General features: G+C 40.1%; 1 non-coding gene and 2 pseudogenes across 1 annotated transcript; all 3 read left to right on the forward strand.

Annotated features, from left to right (window-relative positions):
• The first annotated feature begins 1429 nt into the window (after positions 1-1429).
• On the forward strand, positions 1430-3425 carry LOC119562232. Its single transcript, XR_005221776.1, has one exon. It is a non-coding gene; the product is annotated as a small subunit ribosomal RNA (ribosomal RNA).
• A 659-nt stretch (positions 3426-4084) lies between these two features.
• On the forward strand, positions 4085-4261 carry LOC119562237 (annotated as a pseudogene).
• Positions 4262-4662: 401 nt separating this feature from the next.
• LOC119562235 lies at positions 4663-14130 on the forward strand (annotated as a pseudogene).
• The last annotated feature ends 6229 nt before the right edge of the window (positions 14131-20359 follow it).

The following is a 20359-nucleotide window of genomic DNA, read 5'->3' on the forward strand; positions in this document are numbered from 1 at the left end:
CGTGGGGTAAAAAACTACTATAGGGAGGTGGTCGTTGGCGGGCCCCTCCTCGTATTGGTCAAAACTTATGTTATGCGTAAACATATGATTTTGTCAATACTATAAAGAAAACTTGTTTTGTACATACAAAACTAAATGAATTATATGGATATTGAAAAATAAATGGCATTATATCCATATAATGAAAATATACTTGTATTCTCTTATTATAAGAGAGAATACCGTATAGTTGGTTGGCAAAGACAATTGAAAATACCCGAATTGCAGATGATGGGTTCAAAAACTACTATAGGGTGGTGTAGCAAATAATATGAAGATGATATATCCATATAATGGATATACACTAGTATTCTCTTATTATAATAGAGAATACCATATAAATGGTTGGCAAAGACAATTGAAAATACCCGAATTGAAGTTGACGGGTTCAAAAACTATTATAGGGTGATGTAGCAAATAAAATAATGAAGATATATCCATATAATGGAATTATATGTGTATTCTCTTATTATATGAGAGAGTACCAAACGGTTGATTGGCAAAGACAATTGAAAATACCCGAATTAAAGATATTGGGTCCAAAAACTACTATAGGATGGTCAATGGGCCGGCCATCTACTATTGACGTGACAAAATACTGTCTGTCGGTAGAGAAGATATTAATCCGTCAAATTTGTTTCTTTATTCATTTATGAATATGAGACTTGGCTCCACGGTTAATATTTTAAGCCCAAAGATAATAATGTTGAAACAAAGGCCAAGGTTTCTATTATACATAGAATAACAAATTGTTTCCGAACTTTATCGTTAATCCAAATAAATAATTACAATTGAGGCAGGCTAATAATGATATATATTTTGTATTGATAATCTTGATATATATGTATATTGGTCTGCCATTATCACATACTGAGTTATGTGATAATTCCCTGCGGGGATAAATTAAAAGAGGTGTCCCTATATTAAAAGAAAATAATATATATATATATTATTTTTTCTAACGTACATATCATATATGCGCTCGGTTTTATATTATATATTACCAAAGAGTCTTATATGAATATATACAGATAAATTTTAAATTTATCATCAAAATACAAATGATTTAATTCAATATTTTATATTGGTTAAACAAAAATTGTACATGTGTGGATACAATAATGACGTATGTCGAACAAAAAAGATATTTTAGAATGAAATATGCAAATATAAAGAAAATTATTACGTATTACGAAAAAAAATATTGTGTTTTTAACATCAATAATTAAAAAACTTGTTATTATTAGTGGCGGAACAAGTATATATTGTGAAAACAACAAACGTATACGAATGCTATATAAAAATGGCCGTATTCGATAGAAAACAATCTATAAAATTTATATTGCTAATTTCTATTCAAAAATATGAATGAAATATGAATAAAAACATTATTCTGGTTGATCCTGCCAGTAGTTATATGCTTGTCTCAAAGATTAAGCCATGCATGTCTAAGTACACACGAATTAAAAGTGAAACCGCAAAAGGCTCATTATATCAGTTATGGTTCCTTAGATCGTTAACAGTTACTTGGATAACTGTGGTAATTCTAGAGCTAATACATGCAATTAAAACATGAACCTTATGGGACATGTGCTTTTATTAGGCTAAAACCAAGCGATCGCAAGATCGTTATATTGGTTGAACTCTAGATAACATGCAGATCGTATGGTCTTGTACCGACGACAGATCTTTCAAATGTCTGCCCTATCAACTTTTGATGGTAGTATCTAGGACTACCATGGTTGCAACGGGTAACGGGGAATCAGGGTTCGATTCCGGAGAGGGAGCCTGAGAAACGGCTACCACATCTAAGGAAGGCAGCAGGCGCGTAAATTACCCACTCCCAGCTCGGGGAGGTAGTGACGAAAAATAACAATACAGGACTCATATCCGAGGCCCTGTAATTGGAATGAGTACACTTTAAATCCTTTAACAAGGACCAATTGGAGGGCAAGTCTGGTGCCAGCAGCCGCGGTAATTCCAGCTCCAATAGCGTATATTAAAGTTGTTGCGGTTAAAACGTTCGTAGTTGAACTTGTGCTTCATACGGGTAGTACAACTTACAATTGTGGTTAGTACTATACCTTTATGTATGTAAGCGTATTACCGGTGGAGTTCTTACATGTGCTTAGATACTTGTATTTTTTCATATGTTCCTCCTATTTAAAAACCTGCATTAGTGCTCTTAAACGAGTGTTATTGTGGGCCGGTACAATTACTTTGAACAAATTAGAGTGCTTAAAGCAGGCTTCAAATGCCTGAATATTCTGTGCATGGGATAATGAAATAAGACCTCTGTTCTGCTTTCATTGGTTTTCAGATCAAGAGGTAATGATTAATAGAAGCAGTTTGGGGGCATTAGTATTACGACGCGAGAGGTGAAATTCTTGGACCGTCGTAAGACTAACTTAAGCGAAAGCATTTGCCAAAGATGTTTTCATTAATCAAGAACGAAAGTTAGAGGTTCGAAGGCGATCAGATACCGCCCTAGTTCTAACCATAAACGATGCCAGCTAGCAATTGGGTGTAGCTACTTTTATGGCTCTCTCAGTCGCTTCCCGGGAAACCAAAGCTTTTGGGCTCCGGGGGAAGTATGGTTGCAAAGCTGAAACTTAAAGGAATTGACGGAAGGGCACCACCAGGAGTGGAGCCTGCGGCTTAATTTGACTCAACACGGGAAAACTTACCAGGTCCGAACATAAGTGTGTAAGACAGATTGATAGCTCTTTCTCGAATCTATGGGTGGTGGTGCATGGCCGTTCTTAGTTCGTGGAGTGATTTGTCTGGTTAATTCCGATAACGAACGAGACTCAAATATATTAAATAGATATCTTCAGGATTATGGTGTTGAAGCTTATATAGCCTTCATTCATGGTGGCAGTAAAATGTTTATTGTGTTTGAATGTGTTTATATAAGTGGAGCCGTACCTGTTGGTTTGTCCCATTATAAGGACACTAGCTTCTTAAATGGACAAATTGCGTCTAGCAATAATGAGATTGAGCAATAACAGGTCTGTGATGCCCTTAGATGTCCTGGGCTGCACGCGCGCTACAATGAAAGTATCAACGTGTAATTTCCTAGACCGAGAGGTCCGGGTAAACCGCTGAAACACTTTCATGCTTGGGATTGTGAACTGAAACTGTTCACATGAACTTGGAATTCCAGTAAGTGTGAGTCATTAACTTCGCATTGATTACGTCCCTGCCCTTTGTACACACCGCCCGTCGCTACTACCGATTGAATTATTTAGTGAGGTCTCCGGACGTGATCACTGTGACGCCTTGTGTGTTACGGGTTGTTTCGCAAAAGTTGACCGAACTTGATATTTAGAGGAAGTAAAAGTCGTAACAAGGTTTCCGTAGGTGAACCTGCGGAAGGATCATTATTGTTTAATATCCTTACCGTTAATAAAAAATTTGTTTTTATATAATAATATAATATATATAGTAATACAAATAAAATATAAATTGCCAAAAATATGATCCTTTTATAGATCAAATATAAAATTTCGAAACAAGCAAATCGAAATAATAATTGTAATAATAAATATATTATGGCATTAAATAAGAGATAAATAAATAAGCAAAAGCAAACAAATAACCAATTCGAACAAGCAAAATCGAAATTATTAAATTTATTTAATATTATTATTATATTGTATATTAAATGCAATTAATTAATAAAACACTGTGTGTATATGGACCATAATATACACGCGTTGCGATATGTATTGTTTCATCTCAGTTATGCGCATACATTGGATAATGCAACAACCTAAAATGTACAATGTTGTACCTGATTATTACAGGTTAATGTTTTATATAAATTTCAATATATATCGCTAAAAAAAGTATTAATACCGTAAATGCCATTTAAAAAATACTTGATATATTATTGGTTATATGAAACTAAGACATTTCGCAGCATTCGTTTTAGGTATAAAAATCAATTTATTGAAGGAATTGATATATGCCAGTAAAATGGTGTATTTTTAATTTCTTTCAATAAAAACATATATGACAAAATTACCAAACCAATATATAAAACTCTAAGCGGTGGATCACTCGGCTCATGGGTCGATGAAGAACGCAGCAACTGTGCGTCATCGTGTGAACTGCAGGACACATGAACATCGACATTTGAACGCATATCGCAGTCCATGCTGTTATGTACTTTAATTAATTTTATAGTGCTGCTTGGACTACATATGGTTGAGGGTTGTAAGACTATGCTAATTAAGTTGTTTATATAAATTTTATAATGAAATTTTATAAGCATATGGTATATTATTGGATAATAATAATTTAATTATTATATTATTCATAATATTAACAAATATATGAAAAACATTATCTCACATTAGTAAATAATTTGAATGTGAAAAAACGAAGAGAAATATTTTCTTTTTCAATCAAATAATACTGAGAAATGTCTAGCATAAAAAATTTATCTAGAATTGTCTCTTATTAAAGATTAGTAAATAGAAAGCCGTTGACAATATTATTATTCTTCGTTGATTCGTTAGACCAAACAAATGCCATACAAATATATAAAATATATAACGAATTTAATAAAATGTTTTATCATTATATATAAAGAATTAATTGCAAAAAAGTTATACACAACCTCAACTCATATGGGACTACCCCCTGAATTTAAGCATATTAATTAGGGGAGGAAAAGAAACTAACCAGGATTTTCTTAGTAGCGGCGAGCGAAAAGAAATCAGTTCAGCACTAAGTCACTTTGTCTATATGGCAAATGTGAGATGCAGTGTATGGAGCGTCAATATTCTAGTATGAGAAATTAACGATTTAAGTCCTTCTTAAATGAGGCCATTTACCCATAGAGGGTGCCAGGCCCGTATAACGTTAATGATTACTAGATGATGTTTCCAAAGAGTCGTGTTGCTTGATAGTGCAGCACTAAGTGGGTGGTAAACTCCATCTAAAACTAAATATAACCATGAGACCGATAGTAAACAAGTACCGTGAGGGGAAAGTTGAAAAGAACTCTGAATAGAGAGTTAAACAGTACGTGAAACTGCTTAGAGGTTAAGCCCGATGAACCTGAATATCCGTTATGGAAAATTCATCATTAAAAATTGTAATATTTAAACAATATTATGATAATAGTGTGCATTTTTTCCATATAAGGACATTGTAATCTATTAGCATACAAAATTTATCATAAAATATAACTTATAGTTTATTCAAATTAATTTGCTTGCATTTTAACACAGAATAAATGTTATTAATTTGATAAAGTGCTGATAGATTTATATGAATACAGTGCGTTAATTTTTCGGAATTATATAATGGCATAATTATCATTGATTTTTGTGTTTATTATATGCACTTGTATGATTAACAATGCGAAAGATTCAGGATACCTTCGGGACCCGTCTTGAAACACGGACCAAGGAGTCTAACATATGTGCAAGTTATTGGGATATAAACCTAATAGCGTAATTAACTTGACTAATAATGGGATTAGTTTTTTAACTATTTATAGCTAATTAACACAATCCCGGGGCGTTCTATATAGTTATGTATAATGATATTTATATTATTTATGCCTCTAACTGGAACGTACCTTGAGCATATATGCTGTGACCCGAAAGATGGTGAACTATACTTGATCAGGTTGAAGTCAGGGGAAACCCTGATGGAAGACCGAAACAGTTCTGACGTTGCAAATCGATTGTCAGAATTGAGTATAGGGGCGAAAGACCAATCGAACCATCTAGTAGCTGGTTCCTTCCGAAGTTTCCCTCAGGATAGCTGGTGCATTTTAATGTTATATAAAATAATCTTATCTGGTAAAGCGAATGATTAGAGGCCTTAGGGTCGAAACGATCTTAACCTATTCTCAAACTTTAAATGGGTAAGAACCTTAACTTTCTTGATATGAAGTTCAAGGTTATGATATAATGTGCCCAGTGGGCCACTTTTGGTAAGCAGAACTGGCGCTGTGGGATGAACCAAACGTAATGTTACGGTGCCCAAATTAACAACTCATGCAGATACCATGAAAGGCGTTGGTTGCTTAAAACAGCAGGACGGTGATCATGGAAGTCGAAATCCGCTAAGGAGTGTGTAACAACTCACCTGCCGAAGCAACTAGCCCTTAAAATGGATGGCGCTTAAGTTGTATACCTATACATTACCGCTAAAGTAGATGATTTATATTACTTGTGATATAAATTTTGAAACTTTAGTGAGTAGGAAGGTACAATGGTATGCGTAGAAGTGTTTGGCGTAAGCCTGCATGGAGCTGCCATTGGTACAGATCTTGGTGGTAGTAGCAAATAATCGAATGAGACCTTGGAGGACTGAAGTGGAGAAGGGTTTCGTGTGAACAGTGGTTGATCACGAGTTAGTCGGTCCTAAGTTCAAGGCGAAAGCCGAAAATTTTCAAGTAAAACACAAATGCCATACAAATATAATTATATTATATAAATCAAGCTAATTAATATACTTGAATAATTTTGAACGAAAGGGAATACGGTTCCAATTCCGTAACCTGTTGAGTATCCGTTTGTTATTAAATATGGGCCTCGTGCTCATCCTGGCAACAGGAACGACCATAAAGAAGCCGTCGAGAGATATCGGAAGAGTTTTCTTTTCTGTTTTATAGCCGTACTACCATGGAAGTCTTTCGCAGAGAGATATGGTAGATGGGCTAGAAGAGCATGACATATACTGTTGTGTCGATATTTTCTCCTCGGACCTTGAAATTTATGGTGGGGACACGCAAACTTCTCAACAGGCCGTACCAATATCCGCAGCTGGTCTCCAAGGTGAAGAGTCTCTAGTCGATAGAATAATGTAGGTAAGGGAAGTCGGCAAATTAGATCCGTAACTTCGGGATAAGGATTGGCTCTGAAGATTGAGATAGTCGGGCTTGATTGGGAAACAATAACATGGTTTATGTGCTCGTTCTGGGTAAATAGAGTGTCTGGCATTTATGTTGGTCACTTGTTCCCCGGATAGTTTAGTTACGTAGCCAATTGTGGAACTTTCTTGCTAAAATTTTTAAGAATACTAATTGGGTTAAACCAATTAGTTCTTATTAATTATAACGATTATCAATTAACAATCAATTCAGAACTGGCACGGACTTGGGGAATCCGACTGTCTAATTAAAACAAAGCATTGTGATGGCCCTAGCGGGTGTTGACACAATGTGATTTCTGCCCAGTGCTCTGAATGTCAAAGTGAAGAAATTCAAGTAAGCGCGGGTCAACGGCGGGAGTAACTATGACTCTCTTAAGGTAGCCAAATGCCTCGTCATCTAATTAGTGACGCGCATGAATGGATTAACGAGATTCCTACTGTCCCTATCTACACACAGTCGGTGTTTGGTTGCTCGCGAGAACAGACGTGTTTTTCCGTACGCTCCGCGAGTAAAGTGCATTTAGGCAGTAAAACAACAGGTACATTGTTGAAATAGTGCGAAAATTCGTGTTTCGTGCTTGCGAACACAGTGCGTGTGTTTTCCGTTTGAAATTCTGCGGAAATCGGGCGATATTCGCGTTTTTCTTTTTGGAAATTTTCCATTAAGACACGTGTGTCGCGAGAGAGGCGCTCTCTCGAGAGAGGCGTTTGCCTAATTTAGGCACATTTTGTCGCCACAGCTGTGCGGTTTGTGTCTCCGCTGAACTTGGATCAGCTGATCAGCTGACCGAGCTTTTGAGAACCAGCTGATAGGAAGGGGTAAGTCTCGAATATCAAAGAGCTTACTTAGTAAGGCCGATAACCGGCAGATGGCGCCACCAAAAATGGTGGTCGACGAGTCCGGGAGCGAAAGTGCGAGCAGCCGTGGAAGCAGCTCGGGCAGAGGGCGCGCCAGAGGCAAGCGCAACAAAGCGCCGCTGAGGGAGGCCTCGAGGTGCAAAGTGTTGGCGCTGGATGCAACCGCCGCTGCCCCTGCCGACGCCTTTGCCGCTGCCCCCGCCGCTGCCCCCGCCGCTGACGCTGCCGCAGTCGCAGCCGCTGCCGCTGCCGCAGCCGCTGCCGCTGCCGCCGCCGCTGCCCCCGCCGCTGCCCCCGCCGCTGCCCCCGCCGACGCTGCCACAGTCGCAGCCGCTGCTGATGGAGGGACCTTCGTCGTGCCAGCCAGCATAGAGAAATCCTTCTCGGACAGGGAATGGAGGGGAAACGGAGCCGTTGCTGCCGAGATGGGCGACATCCGTGCGGATATCCTGAGGATGTCCCACGTAGCGAGCCCTACCGTGAGCATTAAGACGCAGTTGTTGGCAAACCGCTACGAGGAGGTCGTCGGAGCCCTGCTGATCCGCATCGGAGTGCTGGAGGATCGCTTGAAGAGGCAGACACCGGTCGCCTCGGCCGCCTCATATGCAGCCACCGCTGCTAGAGGCGCGCACCTAGTCGCCTCACCTGCTGCCCCTGTTGCCCCCCTTGCCCCCGTACCCGCACCGCGGAAGATTCGGGAGACATGGTCGGCTGTCGTTGCGTGCGACGACCCGGCCCTGTCAGGCAGGCAAATCGCTGAGAAGATCCGCAAGGAGGTAGCGCCCGCTCTGGGCGTACGAGTACACGAGGTGCGTGAGCTGAAGCGGGGCGGCGCGATCATTCGCACGCCTTCGCAGGCGGAGATGACGAAGGTCGTCGCCTCCGCAAAGTTCGCCGAGGTGGGCCTGAAGGTGTCGAGGAACACCGCTGCGAAGCCGCGTGTTACGGTCCAGGATGTGGACACCTCCGTGGGACCGGACGAGTTTATGATGGAGCTCAGGGAGAAGAACTTCGAAGAGATGAGCCTCAAGGAGTTCCAGAAGGCGGTTGTCCTGGCGACCAAGCCCTGGTCAGCTGCTGACGGTGCCACAATCAATGTGACGCTGGAGGTAGACGACCAGGCGCTGGCCGTTCTCGAGGGCGGGAGAGTATACATTAAGTGGTTTTCCTACCGCTGCCGCTCTCAGGTGCGAACCTACGCGTGCCACCGATGCCTTGGCTTTGACCACAAGGTCAATGAGTGTCGGTACGCCCGAGAGAAGCAGGTCTGCCGCCAGTGCGGACAGAACGACCACGTCGCGGCGAAGTGCAGAAATGCGGTGGACTGCCGCAACTGCCGTCACAAGGGTATGCCCTCGGGGCATTATATGCTTTCGGGTGGCTGCCCGATATACGGCGCGCTGCTAGCCAGGGTGCAAGCTAGACATTGATAATGTTTAGCTTCATCCAAGCGAATTGTGGTCGAGGCCGTTGCGCTGTCATCGAGCTTGCCAAGCAGATGAGAGATGCTGGCCACCTGTTCGCACTAGTCCAGGAGCCCTACGTGGACGCTGGCAAGCGACTCACTGGACTGCCTGGAGGAATGAGGATATTCGCCGATAGGAGGAAGAAAGCTGCCATCATCGTGGACGACCCATCTGCCATCTGCATGCCCATCGAGGCTTTGACGACGGACTACGGAGTGTGCGTGAGTGTCACAGGAAGATATGGCACAATCTTTCTGGCCTCCGTATACTGCCAGCATCTAGCTGCTCTGGAGCCCTACACTGACTACCTGGATACGGTTCTGCTATTAGCTAGCAGAACACCGACAATCCTCGGACTTGATGCTAACGCAGTCTCCCCTATGTGGTTCAGCAAATCCCCAGACAACTCTGGAGACCGCCTGAACCGCGAACGGGGACAGCTCATGAACGAGTGGATAATCGCAAGCGGTGCCAGTGTACTGAATACGGCCAGCCAGGTGTTCACGTTCGATAATCACCGCTCTAGAAGTGATATCGACGTGACCTTCGCCAACGAAGCGGCGCGAGTATGGGCAACCTACGATTGGAGAGTTGACTTCTGGGAGCTGAGTGACCACAACATTATCACTGTTGAGGTTACTCCAGATCCGAGCAGTACCGTTGAGAGCCTAGCTCCGGTACCGCAATGGAAGCTCTCAATGCAAGTTGGCGAAGATTCAGTGTAGAGTTAAGGAGTGCAGCACAGAGTCTCGAGGAACTGGAGGAATCGCCGTTGGACGACCATGTGTCTGCCCTTCGCTCCATCGTACACGATGTGTGCGACAGGGTGATAGGGCGCAGGATACCTGCAGCGAGGGGAAACGTAATATGGTGGAATCCTGAGCTGAGTACCAAGCGCCAAGAGGTCCGGAGACTGAGGCGTAGGCTGCAGGCAGCTCGCCGGAGTGGCACCGACGATGCTGAGCAACTTGCCGCTGGACTGAGATTTGCCTCAGGCCAGTACAAGAAGCTTATCTTGACGACAAAGGAGCAAAACTGGCGGGACTTCGTGGGACGGCACAAGGATGATCCATGGGGGCACGTATACCGAATATGCCGAGGCCGGAAGAAGACAGCCGATCTCGGATGTCTCCGGTCGAACGGCGCGCTTTCCGTAACTTGGCACGACTGCGCAAGTGTGCTTCCTCCGCAACTTTTTCCCTGTTGCGGAGTCGACGACACGAGAAGACATACCCCCTGGTGCCCCACCGATCCTCGAAGCCTTCGAGGTGGCAACCAGCGTCGCGAGGCTGAGAAGCCGGCGATCGCCGGGTATGGATGGCATCACGGGCGGTATTGTCAAGGAGGTATGGCGTGCCATCCCTCAGCACCTGACGAAGCTGTACTCTCGGTGCATCTCGGAAGGATACTTTCCGGCCGAGTGGAAGCACCCGAGAGTGATACCGCTGGTAAAGGGGCCAGATAAGGACAGGAGCGATCCTGCCTCTTATCGCGGCATATGCCTTTTGCCAGTGTTCGGAAAGGCGCTTGAGGGAATCATGGTGAATCGGCTGAAGGATGTGCTACCGGATGGCTGCAGATGGCAATTCGGATTCAGGCCTGGACGCTGCGTGGAGGATGCGTGGATGCACGCCAAAAACACCGTCGCCAACAGTCGCGAGAGGAGGGTCCTTGGAATCTTTGTCGATTTCAAGGGAGCCTTCGACAACGTGGAGTGGAGTGCGGTGCTGGATCGGCTTGTCGACGTAGGCTGTCGAGAAATCGACTTGTGGAAAAGCTATTTTTCCGGCCGTAGCGCAAGCATCATCAGCAGGTATGAAGCAGCCACAGTTGCGGTTACACGGGGCTGCCCGCAAGGGTCCGTCAGTGGTCCATTTATTTGGAATTTACTGATGGATGTGCTGCTTCAGCGCTTGGAGCCACATTGTGCTCTGAGCGCGTTTGCAGATGATCTTCTGCTTTTCGTCGACGGGAATTCCCGTGCCGATCTGGAGCGGAAGGGCGAGCAGTTGATGGACATCGTGGGAGCCTGGGGAGCTGAGGTTGGAGTGAGTGTGTCAACCAGCAAGACGGCAATAATGTTGCTGAAAGGACAGCTTTCACGCACGAGGAGACCGACGGTACGGTTTGCTGGAGCAAGCCTGCCTTACGTCACCAAATGCCGGTACCTTGGCATCTTAGTCGGCGAGCGGTTGAGTTTTCTCCCGCATATCTCTGCTCTCAGAGATCGGCTGGCTGGAGTTGCCGGAGGACTAGCGCGGGTGCTTCGAGTCGATTGGGGGCTCAGCTCCCGTGCTAAGAGGACGATTTACAGCGGACTCATGGTCCCCTGTGCACTCTTTGGTGCCTCGGTCTGGTACAAGGCGGCGAGTAGGGGCAAGTCCCTTAAACTCCTCACCTCGTGCCAGAGGTCCATCCTTTTAGGATGCCTACCGGTATGCCGCACAGTGTCCACGGTGGCACTGCAGGTGCTTGCTGGTGCTCCTCCAATGGATCTGGATGCTCACAGGATCGCCGTGAAGTTCAAGCTGAGGAAGGATGTCCCCCTGGATGAGAGCGACTGGCTCCACGGACAGGACCTGTCCGTGTTGGACTGGAAAGCTAAGATGGCGCTGCTAGACGAACGTCTGCTAAATGAGTGGCAACTCAGATGGGATCGCGCGGAACACGGCTCCGTGACTCGCGAGTTTTTCCCAGAGGCAGCGTTCGTCTACAAGAGGAAAGACTTTGTCTTTACCCTCAAAGCCGGATTCTTGCTGACAGGACACGGGTCGATGAACGCATTTCTGCAAGGCAGGACCCTCAGCACCACGACCGCATGCTCATGTGGCGTGGCAAGAGAGGACTGGCGCCACATACTGTGTGAATGCCGCCTGTACAACGATTTGCGGGACCTGGATGCCCTTGGAGTCGTTCGAGACCAGGGAAGATGGATCGTCGCGGGAGTAGTCGAGACCCCAGAACGGATGCGTCTCCTAGGAGTTTTTGCCGATGCTGCCTTCTCGAGGCGAAGGATGGATGCGACGAGGGAGGAACCACAGGCGCCGGGACGTTAGTCCCACACCTCTTTTGCCGTGTGGTAGCGGCGAAGAATACTGCCACAGCCTGCCATAGCTTGTCGTAGGAGGCGACTAATATGGCAATGGTTGCCCCATCCGAGCTTGTCGGAGCTGAAGGGGTGAGGCTCACCGAGCCTGTAATTTCGGTACCACGGGTTGAGCAGCTCCAAGGCTGCTCATTGAGGTTGGCCCCCTTGTGGGAGTATCGTGGTGGCTGTGGTTGACACCTATATCGCGGGTAGAGTCCTCGGGCTCGACGTGGATGTTGCGTTATACAACTCGGGTGCTGTGACCCACAGAACAGTAGAGATTTTAGATAGATCTCGCCCCTACGCAAGGGGGAGTGCTTGCCCGACAAGTAAGTACTCGAATTGCTACTGGGGTGGATGCTATGTACATAGCTATAGCTTCTAGTCCGGGGCGTTGGTCTGGCGCTTAACCTAGACCCGTGCATTATATACTCACTTGTGGGTATATTAGAATGCCGTGGTTGTAATCCCTTCATTGTGGAACACGCCACGTAAAACAAGTTCGGAGGGATCCGAGACACACCTGTCCCTATCTACTATCTAGCGAAACCACAGCCAAGGGAACGGGCTTGGAATAATTAGCGGGGAAAGAAGACCCTTTTGAGCTTGACTCTAATCTGGCAGTGTAAGGAGACATAAGAGGTGTAGAATAAGTGGGAGATATTAGACTTCGGTTTGGTATCGCCAATGAAATACCACTACTCTTATTGTTTCCTTACTTACTTGATTAAATGGAACGTGTATCATTTCCTAGCCATTATACGGATATATTTATTATATCTTATGGTATTGGGTTTTGATGCAAGCTTCTTGATCAAAGTATCACGAGTTTGTTATATAATCGCAAACAAATTCTTTAATAAAACGGTGCATTTATGTATTTTGATTTGAAAATTTGGTATAACTCCAATTACTCAGGTATGATCCAATTCAAGGACATTGCCAGGTAGGGAGTTTGACTGGGGCGGTACATCTCTCAAATAATAACGGAGGTGTCCCAAGGCCAGCTCAGTGCGGACAGAAACCACACATAGAGCAAAAGGGCAAATGCTGACTTGATCTCGGTGTTCAGTACACACAGGGACAGCAAAAGCTCGGCCTATCGATCCTTTTGGTTTAAAGAGTTTTTAACAAGAGGTGTCAGAAAAGTTACCATAGGGATAACTGGCTTGTGGCGGCCAAGCGTTCATAGCGACGTCGCTTTTTGATCCTTCGATGTCGGCTCTTCCTATCATTGTGAAGCAAAATTCACCAAGCGTTGGATTGTTCACCCATGCAAGGAACGTGAGCTGGGTTTAGACCGTCGTGAGACAGGTTAGTTTTACCCTACTAATGACAAAACGTTGTTGCGACAGCATTCCTGCGTAGTACGAGAGGAACCGCAGGTACGGACCAATGGCACAATACTTGTTCGAGCGAACAGTGGTATGACGCTACGTCCGTTGGATTATGCCTGAACGCCTCTAAGGTCGTATCCGTGCTGGACTGCAATGATAAATAAGGGGCAATTTGCATTGTATGGCTTCTAAACCATTTAAAGTTTATAATTTACTTTATAAACGACAATGGATGTGATGCCAATGTAATTTGTAACATAGTAAATTGGGAGGATCTTTGATCACCTGATGCCGCGCTAGTTACATATAAAAGCATTATTTAATACAATGACAAAGCCTAGAATCAATTGTAAACGACTTTTGTAACAGGCAAGGTGTTGTAAGTGGTTGAGCAGCTGCCATACTGCGATCCACTGAAGCTTATCCTTGCTTGATGATCGATAATAAAGATGTTGCAAGCGGGCATAATCATTATGCTTGCTTGCAGCATCGCACGCCACTTTGTTTGTGGTGTGTAAGGTAGGGAAGAAGAAATATAAAAGACCTAAATTGGAAACATCAATATATAAGTAAATATTGAACAAACAAAATGTATCGTCATCTTATTAGTGACGCGATGATAAAGTGGCAAACATATTCCATGTATAAATATTCCTATGGTATTAAAATTCAAGTAAAGAGGACATATATAAAAGTTTGTATATATGGTTCATTCAATGGTAGCAGCGGTTGGTTGGTTGGTGTGTCTGCTCCTCTTATTGTTCAAAACTTATGTTATGGTAGCAAGACTGTATCGTCATATTATTAGTGACGCGAAAAAGTAGTGGCAAAACATATTCCATGTATAAATATTCCTATGGTATTGAAATTCAACTAAAGAGGACATTCAAGTAAAGAGGACTTATATAAATATAAGTATATATAATGGTAGCAGCGCGGTTGGTTGGTTGGTGTGTCTGCTCCTCTTATTGTTCAAAACTTATGTTATGGTAGCAAGACTGTATCGTCATATTATTAGTGACGCGAAAAAGTAGTGGCAAAACATATTCCATGTATAAATATTCCTATGGTATTGAAATTCAACTAAAGAGGACATATAAAATTACTATCAATGGTAGCAGTGGTTGGTTGGTTGGTGGTTGGTTGGCGGCTGCTCCTATTATTGTTCAAGACTTATGTTATGGTAGGCAAGTCTGTATCGTCATATTAATTATTAGTGACGCGAAAAAGTAGTGGAAATCATATTCCATGTATAAATAGATTCCTATGGTAATGAAATTTTCAAGTAAAGAGAGGACCATTCAAGTAAGAGGACATATAAAAAGTAAGTATATGTTCCTCCAATGGTAGCAGTGGTTGGTTGGTTGGCGGCTGATCCTCTTATTGTTCAAAACTTATTTATCAATATGAGTTTGGCAATACAATAAAGAAGACCAATCTAATCCATATAAAACTAAATGTATTATATGGATATGCTTAGGAAACCCATATATTCATAAAAAAAAATTATGTATAGAAAATTATACATATATCTTTTATATAAATGAATCGTATGGATATCGCCTTATGGTAGTTATAATAACTTTTTAAGGCATAATAATGTATAATATAGAAAATATACATTGAAATATAATGCATTTTTATAGATATGGCGGCATATAAGTGCCATATACACAAGAATAAATAATAGAATTTACCAATATATAATTAAAATGAAGATATATAAACCTAGTGAGGGGCTGTCACTAGTATATGAATCGTATGGATATGGCTTATAGGTATAATACCTATAAGGCATAATAATGTATAATATAATAATATAAATTAAGATATGAATGAATTATATAAATATGGCATAGAAATGCCATATACATACATTAAGAATAAATGGTAGAATTTACCCATATATCACTGAAACACGATATATAAACCTATGATAGCTGGCACTAGTACTGTAAACATGCACGCAATAGTGCGTGGGGTAAAACAACTACTATAGGGAGGTGGTCGTTGGCGGGCCCCTCCTCTTATTGGTCAAACTTATGTTATGCATATGAATTTGTCAATACTATATAGAACGCCAAGCATATCCATATAAACTATGGATATGCATAGAAATCCATACAAAAGTAAAAAAAATTATGTATAGAAAAATATACATATATTTATATAAGTGAAATCGTATGGATATGGCTTATAGGTATAATACCTATAAGGCATAATAATGTATAACAAGTAAATATACATTGAAATGTGAATGCATTGTATGGATATGGCATATAAATGCCATATATATAGAAATAAATTGTATATCAATGATATAAACAATTATAAACCTAGTGAGGGGCGGCACTAGTGAATGAATCGTATGGATATGGCTTATAGGTATAATACCTATAAGGCATAATAATGTATAATATAATAAATATACATTAAGATATGAATGGATTGTATAAATATGGCATAGAAATGCCATATACATAAGACTAAATGGTAGAATTTACCCATATATCACTGAAACACGATATATAAACCTAGTGATAGCTGGCACTAGTACTGTAAACAGGCACGCAATCGTATGCGTGGGGTAAAAAACCTACTATAGGGAGGTGGTCGTTGGCGGGCCCCTCCTCGTATTGGTCAAAACTTATGTTATGCATATGAATTTGTCAATACTATATAGAACGCCAAGCATATCCATATAAAACTATGGATATGCATAGAAATCATACAAAAGTAAAAAAAATTATGTATAGAAAAATATACATATATTTATATAAGTGAATCGTATGGATATGGCTTATAGGTATAATACCTATAAGGCATAATAATGTATAACAAGTAAATATACATTGAAATGTGAATGCATTGTATGGATATGGCATATAAATGCCATATATATAGAAATAAATTGTATATCAATGATATAACAATTATAAACCTAGTGAGGGGCGGCACTAGTGAATGAATCGTATGGATATGGCTTATAGGTATAATACCTATAAGGCATAATAATGTATAATATAATAAATATACATTAAGATATGAATGGATTGTATAAATATGGCATAGAAATGCCATATACATAAGAATAAATGGTAGAATTTACCCATATATCACTGAAACACGATATATAAACCTAGTGATAGCTGGCACTAGTACTGTAAAAGGCACGCAATAGTGCGTGGGGTAAAAAACTACTATAGGGAGGTGGTCGTTGGCGGGCCCCTCCTCGTATTGGTTCAAAACTTATGTTATGCATATGAATTTGTCAATACTATATAGAACGCCAAGCATATCCATATAAACTATGGATATGCATAGAAAACCATACAAAAGTAAAAAAAATTATGTATAGAAAAATATACATATATTTATATATAGTGAATCGTATGGATATGGCTTATAGGTATAATACCTATAAGGCATAATAATGTATAACAAGTAAATATACATTGAAATGTGAATGCATTGTATGGATATGGCATATAAATGCCATATATATAGAAATAAATTGTATATCAATGATATAACAATTATAAACCTAGTGAGGGGCGGCACTAGTGAATGAATCGTATGGATATGGCTTATAGGTATAATACCTATAAGGCATAATAATGTATAATATAATAAATATACATTAAGATATGAATGGATTGTATAAATATGGCATAGAAATGCCATATACATAAGAATAAATGGTAGAATTTACCCATATATCACTGAAACACGATATATAAACCTAGTGATAGCTGGCACTAGTACTGTAAACAGGCACGCAATAGTGCGTGGGGTAAAAAACTACTATAGGGAGGTGGTCGTTGGCGGGCCCCTCCTCGTATTGGTCAAAACTTATGTTATGCATATGAATTTGTCAATACTATATAGAACGCCAAGCATATCCATATAAACTATGGATATGCATAGAAAACCATACAAAAGTAAAAAAAAATTATGTATAGAAAAATATACATATATTTATATAAGTGAATCGTATGGATATGGCTTATAGGTATAATACCTATAAGGCATAATAATGTATAACAAGTAAATATACATTGAAATGTGAATGCATTGTATGGATATGGCATATAAATGCCATATATATAGAAATAAATTGTATATCAATGATATAACAATTATAAACCTAGTGAGGGGCGGCACTAGTGAATGAATCGTATGGATATGGCTTATAGGTATAATACCTATAAGGCATAATAATGTATAATATAATAAATATACATTAAGATATGAATGGATTGTATAAATATGGCATAGAAATGCCATATACATAAGAATAAATGGTAGAATTTACCCATATATCACTGAAACACGATATATAAACCTAGTGATAGCTGGCACTAGTACTGTAAACAGGCACGCAATAGTGCGTGGGGTAAAAAACTACTATAGGGAGGTGGTCGTTGGCGGGCCCCTCCTCGTATTGGTCAAAACTTATGTTATGCATATGAATTTGTCAATACTATATAGAACGCCAAGCATATCCATATAAACTATGGATATGCATAGAAAATCCATACAAAAGTAAAAAAAAATTATGTATAGAAAAAAATATACATATATTTATATAAGTGAATCGTATGGATATGGCTTATAGGTATAATACCTATAAGGCATAATAATGTATAACAAGTAAATATACATTGAAATGTGAATGCATTGTATGGATATGGCATATAAATGCCATATATATAGAAATAAATTGTATATCAATGATATAACAATTATAAACCTAGTGAGGGGCGGCACTAGTGAATGAATCGTATGGATATGGCTTATAGGTATAATACCTATAAGGCATAATAATGTATAATATAATAAATATACATTAAGATATGAATGGATTGTATAAATATGGCATAGAAATGCCATATACATAAGAATAAATGGTAGAATTTACCCATATATCACTGAAACACGATATATAAACCTAGTGATAGCTGGCACTAGTACTGTAAACAGGCACGCAATAGTGCGTGGGGTAAAAAACTACTATAGGGAGGTGGTCGTTGGCGGGCCCCTCCTCGTATTGGTCAAAACTTATGTTATGCATATGAATTTGTCAATACTATATAGAACGCCAAGCATATCCATATAAACTATGGATATGCATAGAAATCCATACAAAAATAAAAAAAAATTATGTATAGAAAAATATACATATATTTATATAAGTGAATCGTATGGATATGGCTTATAGGTATAATACCTATAAGGCATAATAATGTATAACAAGTAAATATACATTGAAATGTGAATGCATTGTATGGATATGGCATATAAATGCCATATATATAGAAATAAATTGTATATCAATGATATAACAATTATAAACCTAGTGAGGGGCGGCACTAGTGAATGAATCGTATGGATATGGCTTATAGGTATAATACCTATAAGGCATAATAATGTATAATATAATAAATATACATTAAGATATGAATGGATTGTATAAATATGGCATAGAAATGCCATATACATAAGAATAAATGGTAGAATTTACCCATATATCACTGAAACATGATATATAAACCTAGTGATAGCTGGCACTAGTACTGTAAACAGGCACGCAGTAGTGCGTGGGGTAAAAAACTACTATAGGGAGGTGGTCGTTGGCGGGCCCCTCCTCGTATTGGTCAAAACTTATGTTATGCGTAAACATATGATTTTGTCAATACTATAAAGAAAACTTGTTTTGTACATACAAAACTAAATGAATTATATGGATATTGAAAAATAAATGGCATTATATCCATATAATGAAAATATACTTGTATTCTCTTATTATAAGAGAGAATACCGTATAGTTGGTTGGCAAAGACAATTGAAAATACCCGAATTGCAGATGATGGGTTCAAAAACTACTATAGGGTGGTGTAGCAAATAATATGAAGATGATATATCCATATAATGGATATACACTAGTATTCTCTTATTATAATAGAGAATACCATATAAATGGTTGGCAAAGACAATTGAAAATACCCGAATTGAAGTTGACGGGTTCAAAAACTATTATAGGGTGATGTAGCAAATAAAATAATGAAGATATATCCATATAATGGAATTATATGTGTATTCTCTTATTATATGAGAGAGTACCAAACGGTTGATTGGCAAAGACAATTGAAAATACCCGAATTAAAGATATTGGGTCCAAAAACTACTATAGGATGGTCAATGGGCCGGCCATCTACTATTGACGTGACAAAATACTGTCTGTCGGTAGAGAAGATATTAATCCGTCAAATTTGTTTCTTTATTCATTTATGAATATGAGACTTGGCTCCACGGTTAATATTTTAAGCCCAAAGATAATAATGTTGAAACAAAGGCCAAGGTTTCTATTATACATAGAATAACAAATTGTTTCCGAACTTTATCGTTAATCCAAATAAATAATTACAATTGAGGCAGGCTAATAATGATATATATTTTGTATTGATAATCTTGATATATATGTATATTGGTCTGCCATTATCACATACTGAGTTATGTGATAATTCCCTGCGGGGATAAATTAAAAGAGGTGTCCCTATATTAAAAGAAAATAATATATATATATATTATTTTTTCTAACGTACATATCATATATGCGCTCGGTTTTATATTATATATTACCAAAGAGTCTTATATGAATATATACAGAT

Source organism: Drosophila subpulchrella, unplaced genomic scaffold (assembly GCF_014743375.2).
Source record: "Drosophila subpulchrella strain 33 F10 #4 breed RU33 unplaced genomic scaffold, RU_Dsub_v1.1 Primary Assembly Seq402, whole genome shotgun sequence".
Lineage (NCBI taxonomy): Eukaryota > Metazoa > Arthropoda > Insecta > Diptera > Drosophilidae > Drosophila > Drosophila subpulchrella.